Here is a 15,271-nt window from a genome sequence, read left to right on the forward strand (position 1 = left end):
TTATTTAACTTCACATAAAATGCTTAAAAAACATTGATACAATTGGAAGGGGATGACCCCTATTTATACACACCAAGGAGCTCTTGGAATAGAGCTAAGAGAAGCACAAGAGAGTCATTGGAGCTAGTCCAACGGCTCTCAAACTAGTCAACAATATGTTGATTAGTTTAATTCTAGTTCAAATGGAACTAGATACTAAAAAGAAAAATAAATAAAGAAAAAATATATTATATATATATATATATATAATATACATATATTATGTGTATATACATTGGTATGTACACATAATATATATTACATATATATCATATATATAACTATATATGTACACTTTTTAACACTCCCCCTCAAACTTACAGTACAATAACCGAAAGTTTGTCTAAGAGAATGAAATCTAAGAGTAACGACAGGTTTGGTGAAGATATTTGCTAATTGATATTCTGAGGTAACATAATGCAGATTAATAGTCCCATGTAGATACTCTTGTCTGACGTAGTGACAATCCATTTCAATATGTTTAGTGCGTTCATAAAATGTTTGGTTGCTAGCTATGTATATCGCACTCTGGTTTCATGGCACATGCGTGATGCTATTGTCACTTCAACTCCCATATCAGCCAACAGTCTTTTGAGCCAAACTACCTCCATGGTTGTGATTGCCATAGCTCGATATTCAGCTTCTGTTGATGAAAGAGAAACCTTTTGTTGTTTCTTGCACCACCACAAAATCGATGATTCTCTTAAGAAAACACAAAAATCAGTGGTCGAGTGGCTTTTATTGTGATCACCTCCCCAGTCAGCATCAATATAAGCAATTAAATTTAATGAAGATAAAGCAGACAAGAAAAGGCCTCGAGAAAAAAAAGACTTAATGTATCTAATAATACGCAAAACTGCTCACATGTGAGCAGAAGTGAGAGCATGCTGAAATTGACTGTGTACATGTGCTATATCAGGTCTAGTGATTGAGAGGTAAAAAAGTGCTTCAATAAGCTGTCTATAAGGAGTCAGATATTGAAGAGGTTCTCCATCTGATATTCACATTTTGGTGTTGACAACCTCAAGAGTATCATCTCTCTTATCATCTGCTATTCCAGACTTGAAAACAATATCAAAAGCAAATTTAGATTGAGATAATAGATACCCTTTAGGAGAATAAACAACTTCAATTCTTAAAAAATATCTCAATAAACCCCGATTAGTCATTTCAAAATGATTTTTAGGAAGCCTTTTAATGTTTTCAATTCTCTGTTTGTCTCCTTTGGTAATGATCATGTCGTCTACATAAAGAAGGAGAATAATAATATCTGCATCAGAAATCTTAACAAACAAGGCAGTGTCAATCAAATAAGATCTGAATCCAATAACGATCATAACATGACTAAATCTATCATACCCGACTTTTGGTGCCTGTTTAAGACCATAAAGAGCTTTATTTAAACGAAGAGTTTTACCCTTAGGAATACTTATACCAAGTGTTGCTTCCATATATCCTTCTTCAATTAAGTTTCCATTAAGAAAGACATTTTTGACATACATTTGAAATATATGTCATTTTTTAATGGAGGCTCAGGCTACTAAGGTTGTTGTCATCTTGACAATTGGAGCAAAAGTTTCTTCGTAATCTATGTCCTACTCTTGAGAATATCCGTTGGCAACTAATTTCCCTTTATATCTTTCAAGAGTTCAATCACTCTTGGTTTTAACCTTGTATTATCCACCTACATCTTGTGGGTTTCTTTCCTTGTAGAATGTTTTAAATAGTCTAAGTGTAACTTTTTCTAAGGCTTCTAATTCTACTCTCATGGATTTTACCCATTCATAATGTTCTTTGGCTTGAGCATAGGTTGAAGGTTTTATCTATGAGTATTAATGTAATTAATGCCCTATAGTTTTGAAAAAAGATTCTTAGGATACAAATTTAGCAAGAGGTTTAGAAATTCTAAATGATCTTTTGGTTTGCGTTTTAGAATATTTTTCTAGTACACATGGAAGATTGGGATACTTACGCTTGGAGTATTATAAATAATTGGTGTCCCTCTGGGTTTGCTCATCATTAAATACATTGTCAAGGTTTTGTTCTGTATCTATCATATCTTGACCATCATCTAGGTCACATTCATAATTACAACTATCATGCTTCGAAGTTAAATCTAATAATAGAAAGGACTACTCGGTTACTTCCTTAGCATTTTCAAAATAAATTAAACTTTCTTTTTCAAAAAGGACGTATTTCTTGAAATATACAATTTTTTATTTTGAGGGTCAAAACATCTATAGCCTTTTTTATTATTTGCATAACCTAAAAAGGCCCTGGGGATAGCACAGAGAGAAAGTCTATCATTTTTGTTAGTGAAAACAAAACATTTGCATCCAAAAACTCTTAATCTAGAGTAATCGGGAGATAATTTAACAAGTTTTCAATTGAAGTTATGTTTTTTAATGAGGAAGATGACATTATGTTAATAAGATAGGTGCATTTAAGGTTGATTCAGCCCAAAATTCTTTTGGAACTTGGTTTGCTATTAATAAGGTCCTAATAGTTTCCATAATGTGTATGTGTTTTCGTTCAGCCAAACCATTTTGTTGTGGTGTGTGAGGACAAGATCTTTGGTGTATGATGCCATGTAAATTGAGATAATCCTTAAATTCTTTTGTTAAAAATTCTCCTCGAATCGGTACAAAAAATGAAAATATCATTTTGAAACTTGTTTTTGACCATTTTATGAAAAGTTTAAAAGTGTACGAAAACTTCAGATTTATTTTTAAGGAAGTAAATCTAAGTATACCTAGAAAAATCATCAACAAAAATCACATAATATGCTTATCCACCTTTTAATGTCACCTGTGCGGGACCCCAAACAACTGAATGTATTAACTCAAGTGGCCTAGAGGAAACAAAAGTTTTATAATGAAATAGTAATCTCTTCATTTTACCAAGAATACAATCTTTACAAGCAAAATTTTTAAAATTACTAAATTTTCTTTAACTTGGAAAATGTTGGATTTTGGATATATGAAGATGACCAAGTCTTTTGTGCCATAGATCCAAATCCAATTTCTGAATACTATAACAAAAAGTATCCTTGGGTAATTCCAAAAAATCCATATAGGAGATACTTCTTTCTCTATGGCCTTTCCCAGTCATGTACCCAACAACCATGAGAAGAGAATGAAATATTACGTCCATGATCAGATATTTGAAAGACAGATAAAAGATTTAAATTTAACTTGAGAATATATCTAACTTTTAGAATAGAATTTTTTTTGAAGTTTTTGTAAATTTTCGAAATTATCTATTCATTTTTTTTTCTAGAGATGTACTATCGACTGTGAAAACATTTAGCACACTTGAGTTATTATGACATTCGGTCAAAATATTACTATTTGGGGTTAAATGAAAAGAAGCACTAGATTCAAGAAGCCAAGGAGATTTATCGGGATCGGGGAAGGATGAAATTGCGGCTCCAATTGAGGATATAGTTTATGAAGATGTTGATTTGAAAAGAGGTTGAAGTATTTTCATTAGTTGTGCCATAGATAGAGGAGAATCTTGATTACTTGGATCTTTTGACTCTTGTGATGAGCCAATCAAAGTTACTTTCTTTTTATCCCTTCTTAATTTGGGGCATTTTGGCTTATAATGTCCCAGTTTATGACAATGGTGGCAAATCACTTTCCTTTTGTCATAATCATTGTCTTGTCTTCCAAAATGAGGTGGTTTATAGGTACACATGTAATTCCGCAGTCTAGATACGGCTATAACAGAATCATCTTCATTTTTTGAATTATGTTTTTTTAGCCTATTATCCTCCATAATTAATTTCTCGATAGTATCAATAATAGAAGGAGCTTTTCGGGACGAAGCCCAAATAAAAATTGAAACAATCTATCTTGTTCCATTTGTTTTTGTCTTAGTACCACATCCTCCATAGCCACCCATTTAGGCTCTAAAAGAGCCAATTCATCCCACAAAGGATTTAGAGCACTATAATAATCTTGTATGCTCATGTCACCTTGTTTTGTGGTTCTTACTTTTTCTTGCAAAAAATAAGCTCTTACAAGATCCTTTTGGGTAAACATACCCTTCATAAAAAACCAAGCTTCATTTGCCCGGCGGAATTTTGCAATATTTGCACATACCTTGAGTTCGACATTATTCATAAACCATGCTAGGATTTTTGCATGGTTGCTCTCCCAATCTTCCATTTGGTGATTATAATCTTCAATGGCCTTGAGATGAGCATCGCCTTCAAGTGCTTTCTCTTGATCTCCTTCCATCTTTGTGAGCTTAAGTTGGGGTTCCGGAATGGTTCCCATTACATAACCCCAAAGCTTCTTGCTTTTGAGATTATTCTCCATTGCGGATGCCCACATCATGTAATTTTTCCCATTGAGTTTGAATGATAGATCGATCTTGACTTCCATTGCTACAAAATGAAGATGTGAGAAAGAAAGGAAGTAGAGAGAGACGATTTTACCTTAGAAGATCGTATGGCTCTGATACCATGTAATGAAGTATGCAGAAGAATTCAAGAATATGCCAAAGCATTCACAATGTCCAACACGGACAAATGAAACAAGCACAAGAGAGAAAATCCACCAAGGGATATACGAAGGGCCTTATAATAAGGCTACACACATAAAAGAATATTTCTTTTATTGAAGAGGAGCTCTCTAAGAGCCATGCCAAATACAAGGGGGGTTCCCCCTATTTATAAGAGAAGGGAGACCAAAGGGGGCTCCCAATAGAGTCGTTGGGAGCCCCCAACGGTCACAATTGTGACCGTTGGGGGCCCCAACGACTCCATTGTGGGGCCCATTTTCGGTATCCCAAAATACATTTAAAAAACAAAAAAAACAAAAATAAAAAACAGCAAAATAAAAGAAATAAAACAAGTACCCCTATTGGGTACTTGTGAAAAGACCATAATACCCCTATCGGGTATTATGGTAAATACATCTATATTTATATATATATAGATGTATTATTACATATTATTACATATGTCTTAACAGATGTTTCATAATTGATGCCCACATTATATAATTGGTATCATTTAATTTTATGGGCATGATAGTAACTTTATCATTGTCATCCATTCTTATAAGGGTAAAAAAGTGAGAGACAGAAAGGAAAAGAATTTGAAAGAGAGAAAGAACAATAGCACAATCACGGTTCCACGATATTTGAGTAGAGTCAACGATCACACAAGCCAACAAACCACTATTTTCTCCAACTATGCAAGCATAAGAACACTTGAATCACGGACGGAGGAAGAGTCATCTTCTTGCTTCAAAGTCACGGAAAACGAAGCAACAACTTTCAAAAAAAGATCCAAGAGCTTCCAAGCTTTGATACCATGTAATGAAATACAAGCCTTCAATAAGAACACAAATGTTCACAAGTGTCTATTAAAAACACATTAACAAAAGCCCACAAAAGGGCACAAATAAAAAGACACAAGAATAAAATGAATAATCTTTATTTAACTTTACATAAAATGCTTAAAAAGCATTGATACAATTGGAGGGAGATGACCCCTATTTTTACACACAAAGTTGTTCTTGGAGTAGAGGTAAGAGAAGCACAAGAGAGTCGTTGAAGCTAGTCCAATGGCTCTATTTGTAGCCATTGGACTAGCTCCAACGACTCTCAAACTAGTCAACAATATGTTGACTAGTTTAACTATTTCAAATGGAACTAGATACTAAAAAGAAAAATAAATAAAGAAAAAAAATATTATATAAATATATAATATATAATATATAATATACATATCTACTATTGTAATGAAGTAAGCGAAAATACAAATATTGAGTGTAGAACACTTACAAGTCCAACAATGGACAAGAAACAAAGAGAGTAAATAAGCACTTTAAGTGTACACACGTAGATCCACAAAGAGATAATGTCAAAAGGCAAAGAACATAAATATTATTGAGAATGAGAGAGAACTCCTAACAAATGAAGGGGGGACACCCCTATATATATACAAAAAAAGGAGGGGGAGCCCTTGGGAGCTCCCCACACTTGGAGTCATTGGGGAGCTCCCAACGGTCATAAATGACCGTTGGGGGGCCGAACGACTCCAATGGTGGGGTCCCCAAGGTGCTTAAAAAAAGGAAAAATAAAAAAGATAAAAAAGAAATAAAAAATAAGTTGTTTTAAATAAGCAACTTATTGTACAAGTGAAAAGACCAAAATACCCCTATCGAGCAATACATCAGAATTACACACACACACACACACATATATATATATATATATAAACACTCCCCCTCAAACTTTACGAGGAAAGAACCAAAAGTTTGCTAAGAAGAAAAAGAAAGCGAGTAGCAGTGTTATCAAAAACGCGCCTCGCCTCAAGGCGAGGGCCTTTGTGCCTTGAGGCACAGGTATAAAGCATAAAAGCATGGAGGCGTACGCCTCATGCGCCTTGAGGTGTACGCCTCGAGGCGAGGCGCGCCTCACGGTGAGGCGCGCATGCCTCATTTTGTTGGTCAAATAAGGCTCAAAGCCCTCATTTGACCAACATTAAAATGTTACCCCGACCCTAATAAGGGTCGGGGGCCCTAATTTGGCTGTTGCAGCCCCTCTCTATCTCGTCTGTCTCTCCCTCTCTCGCATCTCCTCTCTCTCACAGCCTCTCCCTCTCTCTCTCTCGCAGCCCCTCTCTCTCGTCTCTCCCTTCTCGGCCTCCTCCTCGCCGGAATCAGCCGCGACGCCGGCAAAATCGTGGAAGATGCAGCGGAAGATTGCAAATGCTCACGTCTGTTCCAAGCTTTTCCGGCAATTCGTGGCCCGGACTACCGAAGAGATGATCAAGACCCAGCTCATCCCAATCCTACAGCGACCCGCCTTCTCGGGATCGACCATCGATCTCCAAGATGTGCTTCTCAGGTTCACTTTTGATAGCACCTGTACTATTGTTTTCAGTGAAAGCCTTCACTGTCTTTCCAGTGGATTCCCAACAGTGCCGTTTGTGAAGGCTATTGATGATGTTTTGGAGTCTATTTCGTACCGGTATGTGTTACCGGCAAGCTGGTGGCAAATACTTCGCCGGTTAAATCTTTAGAAAGAGAAGCAACTCTCCGAATGAATTCGTCGCGCGTTAGATCAAATTCCGGAAAGAGTACGGATTCAGAGGGAGTGATCTGTTATCAATTTATGCAGAAAAGTCCGACGAAGTGATGCTGTTAAGCGATGCTGCCATGATTTTTTTGTTTTTTGATTGCCGATCGCGATACCTCAGGAAATGCTCTAAGCTAGTTTTTCTGGAACCTCTCAAGTTACCCCCTGCCTTTCTTTTGGGGTCGATCGACAGGGGGGCGGTGCCCCTTGTCGTCGCCTCTCGTCGGCAGGGGGTTCCCCCACTCTACTTTTCTCTCTTGGTCGACTGACAGGGGGGCGGAGCCCCTGTCGTCGCCTTTCATTGTGAGTAGGCAGATTGCTGTAGTGAGGCAGTTATTGTAGGTTTAATCTCTACTTTGTTTGTGTTTCCTTTTATGCTTCTACCACCAAATCAACGTCTGTATTAGAGATAGTTTTGGTTATAATTGCTTCATTTTCCACTGGCTTGAAATTTTCAATGCTACACAATGAATTCATTGAGAGGCATTCTTGATTTTTGACTTTCACAAGCTACCAATATGTCCTCTAATATGTCAAGGGTTTCATGATGAGCAAAATCAGCTGGAGATGGGGGCTTGTCCTGTTACTGAACAAGTTGCGTAGGATATGGTATTTTATGTATGGCCCCATCTGGCTAGATTCGAACTACATGAGTCAGATGCACTCATCCAGTTGGATCTGGATCTAGGTCAGACCATTATACAATTCTGCTCAGGACAATCCACCTGTATACAGTCCATTCTCTTCCCCCTTCTTTTAATTCATTGTTGAAAATCCTGGCTCAACTTGGGATTGGGCTCCTGTCCAAATTGGCTGATCTGCTAGTGCTAAAAGAGTTAGTAAATGAGTTACTTTTACATGTTAATCTCATATTTTTTCTGTATTTATTTGAGATTTTTTATTTCGTGTTGGTTGGTGCTTCATCAATAAAGCATTTCTTATTTATTTATAATTTTAGTTAATTTTTATTGCTTTTTTAAGTTCAATTTTTTTTTGAGGCTTACGCTTTGCGCCTCGAGGCTTACGCCTCGCCTCAGATTTTGGTGGAGCACCTCGATACGCCTCAACGCTTTTCACAACACTGGCGAGTAGGAAGAGCTTTGGTGAAGAAGTTGGCCAATTGATACTTCGAGGTGACGTATGACAAAGTGATAGTTCATCTTAAATATTCATCATGAACATAATGACAATCCATTTCAATATGTTTAATGCACTCATGAAAGGTATTATTGCTTGCAATGTAGATTGCACTTATCTTCGATGGAGTTGAGATGATGATACCTATATCACTGATAAGACTTTTAAGCCACACAGTCTCTGTTGTTGTAGTAGCCATGACACAATATTTGGCTTCGGTTGAGTATAGAGATACCTTTTGTTGTTTCTTGCACCTTCAGAAAATTAGCGAATCTCCTAAAAAAATACAAAAATCAGTAGTTGAGATTCTATCATTGGGATTACCTCCAGATCAACATCAGTATAAGCAGTTAAATTAAAAGATAAGAAAAGCCCTTTCACGATCCTTATTATTATTGCCATGTGCACAATGGTAAGGGCACGTTGAAACTGGCTTGCCGCATGAACAATGTGAGCAATATCAGGTCGGGTAATGGAGAGATAAGTAAGAGATCCAATTAATTGTCGATATGGAATAGGATCTTCAAGTAAAACACCATCTTCAAGTCTTAATTTTGCATTTATAACTTCTGGAGTCTCTACCTTCTTTTCATCTGAGACCCCGACTTAGCACAAATATCAGCAGCTAATTTCATTTGAGAGAGAATATATCCTGTATGTGAGTAGGCTACTTCAATGCCTAAAAAATATTTCAAGAAACCCAAGTCAGACATATCAAAAGTTTTCTTTAAAATTGTTTTAATTTCATTCACTTCTTCTTTGTCTTTTCCTGTGATGATCATATCATCAACATATAAAAGGAGGATCACAATAGCGTCACCTGTTTTCTTGATAAAGAGAGCAGTGTCAATATAACAATAAATAAATCCCAAATTAATTAACACATTACTGAATTTGCCATACCAAGCCTTAAGAGCTTGTTTAAGACCATACAATGTCTTTTTTAATTTTAAAACTTTTTCATTTAAATTCACCCCAGGAGGGGGTTACATGTAAACTTCCTCACCAAGATCGCCATTTAGAAAAACATTTTTAACAAATAATTGATAAATAGACCATTTTCTAATAAATACAATGGCAATGAGAGCTCAAACACTTGTCATTTGAGCAACCGGGGCAAAGGTTTCATCATAATCTATTTCATATTCTTGAGCATACCCTTTGGCAACTAACCTTGCCTTATATCTTTTTAATGACCCATCACTTTTGGTTTTTACTTTAAAACCCATCTACATCCTATAGGTTTCTTACCTAAGAGAAGATTAACTATTTCTCATGTGTTGGTTTTCTTAAGAGCATTAAGATCAAATTCCATAGCTTCATTCCAATGAGGATATTGTTTGGTATCATTATAATGGTATGGTTTATAGTAAGAGTGAAGGGTTATTAAGCATGCTCTAAAATTTGGAGAAAATGATTCATATGATACAAATCTATTTGGTGCATTAGTAATACAATTTGATTTTCTAAGTTGAGACTCTTCTAAAGATATGTTTTAAGAGAATTTGTCAAGAGCATATGGATGATTACCTTCTCCCCGTCTAGTATACACATGTGTATTACTTGATATATGTTCATTAAAATTCTCATGTTGACTACTATCCTTATCATCAAGAGAATGTTCATTATTATTAGAACCATTGTCAAAGGACTCAAAAACCTCAATAGGGTTAGACTTATCATTTCTTGGTAATAAATCAAATAGAAATGAATAATCAATGTTTTCTCTTGATTCTTTACTCTCAAACCCATTTTCATTTTCAAGAAAAGTAACATCCTTCAATATATAAAGTTTGTTATTTATTGGGTCAAAACATCTGTATCCTTTTTTATTTTCTCTATAGCCTAAGAAAACACACTCAATGGCTTTTGGAGAAAGTTTATCATTTTTATGAGTAAGAACATAACACTTACAACCAAAGATTCTTAGTCTTTTGAAATTCTGAGTCATTTTAAAAAGTTTTTCAAATGGAGAAACATTGTTTAATGAAATTGAAGGAGTTCTATTAATCAAGTTGAAGTTAGAACGGCTTTGGCCCAAAAGTTTTTTGGAATAATCTTGAAAATTAAAAGAGTGCTAGTGGTTTCTATTATATGTCTATGTTTTCTTTCCGCTAAGCCATTTTGTTGCGGAGTTCTAGGATAAGACCTTTGATGACAAATTTTATTTTATTTTAAGTAATTTTGAAAATCGTTAGATATATATTCTCCTTCCGAATCCGATCTTAGAATAGAAAGATTGCTTAAGAATTGATTCTTAATCATTATATAAAATTCTTTAAAGAAAGAGAACACATCGACCCATGTGTATCTAGTGAAATCGTCAACAAAAATCACATAATATGAGAAACCTCCTTTTGATATGATAGGTGAGGGATCCCATACATCTGAATGAACTAATTCAAAAGGCCGTGTAGACACAAAAGTTATTTGGGGAAAGAGAATTGCTTTCATTTTTCTATAAATGCAATCTTTACAAGTTGTCTTTTTCATTAATGTATTTTCTAAAAAAGAGAAAAGCGATATCTTTGAAAAGCTAGGGTGACCAAGTCTCTTATGCCAAACATCAATACTTTTGACATTTACAAAATTACAAAATGACAGGTGGAAGAGACAAAAAATTCGTAAAATAAAGATCGCTTTTCCTATGACCTTGCTTAATCAGCTTCCTTGACTAGAGATCCTGCACAGTGCAATCTTTAGGTAAGAAAAAAACTTTGCAACCATGATTAAAAATTTAAGAGACAAAAAATAGATTTAAATTTATGTTTGGAACCACCCTTACTTTTGAAACTAGAAAATTTTGAAAATGTTTTAAATCAAGTGTTCCAATACTTTCTATTTTCAAATAAGTTCCATCAAAAACATAAGTGGAGGAAGGATTGGAATAAACTTTAGAAAGAACATTCTTATGTGGTCTCATATGAAAAGAGGCACCAGAGTCAAGAATCCACGTACCTGGAGGAGACGAGGATGCTGCAATGGCGGCACCCGAAGTTGAAGATGATTTGAGAAGTTGTTGAAGTGCCTCCGATATTTGATTAGGTGTATCTTTAATATCTCCATTTTTGTTTGCTTCTTCTTTCTTCGGTGTAATTTCACCAACAAAAGCAACTTTACCCTTAAGCTTAGGACACACTGGTCTAATATGTCCCGGTTCATTACAATAATGGCAAGTGACACCCTTTCTATAACCACTATTATAGTTGCTTCTATTTCCATAGTTATTAGTTTTTGCAAAGTGAGGTGGCTTATTGGTTTTTACATTGGAACCCAGCCTAGTAACGGCCGAAATATCATCATTCTTATGAGCCATGCCAAGACGGGTTTCTTCTTGGCATACTTTTGGCAAGAGCATCTTCAATAGGCATAGCCTTGCTCTTATGAAGAAGAGATGCCCTCACTTGTTTAAATTCCGGTTTTAGACCATGAAGGAATTGAAAAAAGTGCTCTTTTTCAACTTGATCTCTTCTCATTTCAATGTCTTCGGGAGCCACCTATTTAGGCTCAAGAAGAGCTAATTCATCCCAAAGAGGGGACAAAGTACTAAAATAATCACGGACACACATGTTCCCTTGTTTAGTGGATCTAATTTTATCTTGACAAAAATATTGTTTACCAAGATCTTTTTGGGTATACTACATTTAAAGAAGAATCAAGCTTCATTGGTTCTTCTAAACTTAGCAGTGTTGACACAAATCCTTATGTCAACATTGTTCAAAAACCACGCCAAAATCTTAGCATAGCTACTTTCTCAATCTTCTACCTTTACTTGATGATTATAAATGACTTTAAGGCGATCCTTCCCAAAAAGAGCTTTTTCAATACCTTCTTTGATTTTGATGGGCTTCAATGATGGTTCAAGAGAGGTCCCCATCACAAAGCCCCAAAGTTTCTTCCATCTAAGGTGATTCTCCATAGCCGATGCCCACATCAAGTAATTTGATCCATTGAGCTTGAAGGAGAGCTCCACCCTTAATTCATGCTCCATATTAGTAAGAGGAAGATTGAGAAGAAGAGAGTGATAGTACCTTTGTCACGATCTTTAAATATCACAAGAAAGACTTCCAAGATCAAGAGAACCCAAATGGGTATGATACCATGTAACGAAGTAAGCGAAAATACAAATATTGAGTGTAGAACACTTACAAGTCACATAAGCACTTTAAGTGCACACACATAAATCCACAAAAGGATAATGCCAAAAGGCAAAGAACATAAATATTATTGAGAATGAGAGAGAGAGAGAGAAAACTCCTAACAAATGAAGCGGGAATACCCCTATATATATATACAAGAAAAAGGAGAGGGAGCCCTTGGGACCTCCCCACACTTGAGTCGTTGGGGAGCTCCCAACGGTCATATTATGACCGTTGGGGGCCCGAACGACTCCAATGGTGCTTCAAAAAAGGCAAAATAAAAAAGATAAAAAAGAAAAAAAAAATGAAAAATAAGTTGTTTCAAATAAACAACTTATTGTACAAGTGAAAAGACTAAAATACTCATATCGAGCAATATATCAAAATTACATAAATTTATATATATATATATATATATATATATATATATATATATATATTTAACAACTACATGTATATACATTGATATGTACCAGAGTTATCGGAAGCGCCTTTGAGAGTGGTGAAGCGCATTTCGAAAGCACGAAACGTTGCGCTTCTGAAACATGCTGGGAAGCGCACAAAAAAAAATAGGAAGAACGCTTTCCCCTAGCTTCTCCCTTTTTTTGTATTTTTATTTTTATTTTTTTCTCTTTTTTTGCTTCCCTCTCTCTTCCTAGGTCGCTTTCGAGACGATTCCTGGTTCGCTTCTAAGTCGTCACACGCTTTCCGCTTTCTAAAAATTTGAAAGTGCCTCGCTTCCCACTTCCCGAATCGCTTCGCGCTTCCTCGACTGACAACTCTGGTATGTACACATAATATATATATATATATATATATATATATATATATATATACTTTTTAATAGACACCACTAGCATACTGTATTCAGGACCTAATTCAGAAAGAATTTGTTGGACTTGTTCTCTCTCAGACACCGGTTGTAACGCCCCAAAATTTCAACTTGTGTTTTTGAAAACATTGACGAAAAACCTTTCAAGTATTAAAGTTTTTACTTTTAAAAATCGACAACGGAAACAATTTAGAAAGGACCACAAGTTACCAAATTCTGGGTACGTTAGCTGAAAAATCATCATTTCACATGAAACAACTACTTAAAGGAAGTGAGGAAATAAAATAATAGATTATTAATAAAATTTGCAGTTTATTACAAAATGAGCATTTTCCCACTATCCAATAATCTAAAGAAAAACTCAAAACTCAGAGCCAAGACGCTAGCAGAAAGAAGGAAAATCTTGAGCCATTTTGCATCGCGCCATCGGCCGCCTGTGAAGTCCTACTCATCACCTGCCCATGAAATGGGTCAGTTTCATAACAAACTAGTAGGTGCACGAATAGACAATGTAGAATAAAATAAAGTAGAACATTCACGAGATAAACAGTTTATTACATTAAAAGCAACAAGTACAATATATAATATACTATAGCAGGTACAACATATGCAAAGTTCTATTGTCTTGAAACAGATATAGCAACATTTCGAGTAATATAAATCTCAATCATCTACAACTTATTATGAAAATGATATTCTTTGAGTTCTGATATTAACTAGCATGTGGGTACACACAGACGCGAAACGTAAAAACAGTCGAGACCGATCCGAGGGTTTATTATGTTAGGTGTTTTTCATTAACCTGGATGGCTGACTGAGTCCGCTCCTAAGGGGACGGTCAGTGACCAAGAGAGTAAATCTCCAAAGGCATTCGTGGCCTATGGATGCATCCAACTTCTGCAGAAGTACCTGGGAGTTACCACCTAAAATAATTTATGGTAATCCCAATTCTCCTAACTCCGATGACCGGGAAATCTGAGTTTTTTGCCCATAGGGTGGTTGTTAACAACCTGTCCATCAGAGTTTTTGTACCATCCATCCTCTCTCTTGATGAACCATGAAGGTCAAATGGATACGATGGGGGTTTCTTAACCGCTGCCCCATTCTACATGCTCTGGTCTGTTAGACCCACTCGAGCATCTTGCTTGTGAAGGCGAGTTGCCACCATTTATGTGATCTCTGCATTGTGCCATATGCACGCTTCGAGGTTGCCACAACCTCATCATTCAAACATCGTAACACCAACGTGATGTACTTGTCTAAAAGTACGATCGTACCTGCCTGAAGGTGTGACTACGATGAGAGGGCAAACTTTTAATGTCTTGCAATTCCTTTAGTTCATACATGATATGCATTGCTCTTTGAGCATTTGGCCTCTGGAGGCCGACATTATTATTTTATTTATTTCAATAAAGTGCTTATTGCCCACTTCGAGGTACTCAATGACCTCTCATACTTCTCGTAATATTTGTACTGTACCTGTCTTAAGGTCCGGTTACGATAGCAAACTTGTGGGTTTCTCGATGGATAACCCATCACAGTATCTTATAGAATCAGTAATTTACTTGGCATGCTCAAATACTATGTCATAAGAAATCTTAAATGGTTCTTGAGATCACCGTGGATCCAATCATTTCTTTCGAGTAAACGACTCAGGGTACCATTAGTTGCATCTAGCAACACATAACTAGATCACAAGCTTTATAAGCAGAAATTCCTTCTCGAGGAGTCAACCTTGCACAAGGAAACACCTCCTCTCGAACTTTTAGTGCTTGTGCACAATTTTGCACCTTTCCAAAAGGGGCAAAATGTGGTACGTGCACCTGCACACCTTACGAGACTTGTCTGAGGGTGGCAACAAGATTCATCATGCAATAACAAGCAGGGCATCTATAGAAAAATCACAACAGTGAGCAAGTACATAAACACAATACTAGAGATTTCTGTAGAAATGAATCTACCCATATAACATACATCAAGCATGTACTTTCAACGGAGTAAGAATGAGGAAACACAAAACAGACAA

The 15,271-nt window shown here is 35.9% G+C and overlaps 1 protein-coding gene across 1 annotated transcript in view; it reads left to right on the forward strand.

The window, feature by feature from the left end:
- The window catches only part of LOC149848754 (plant-specific TFIIB-related protein PTF2-like), a 79,593-nt gene that overhangs the window by 55,298 nt on the left and 9,024 nt on the right, over nucleotides 1–15,271 (forward strand). The gene's annotated exons all lie outside the window — the stretch shown is intronic.

Source organism: Nuphar pumila, chromosome 1 (assembly GCF_984573655.1).
Source record: "Nuphar pumila chromosome 1, dmNupPumi1.hap1.1, whole genome shotgun sequence".
Taxonomy (NCBI): Eukaryota; Viridiplantae; Streptophyta; class Magnoliopsida; order Nymphaeales; family Nymphaeaceae; genus Nuphar; species Nuphar pumila.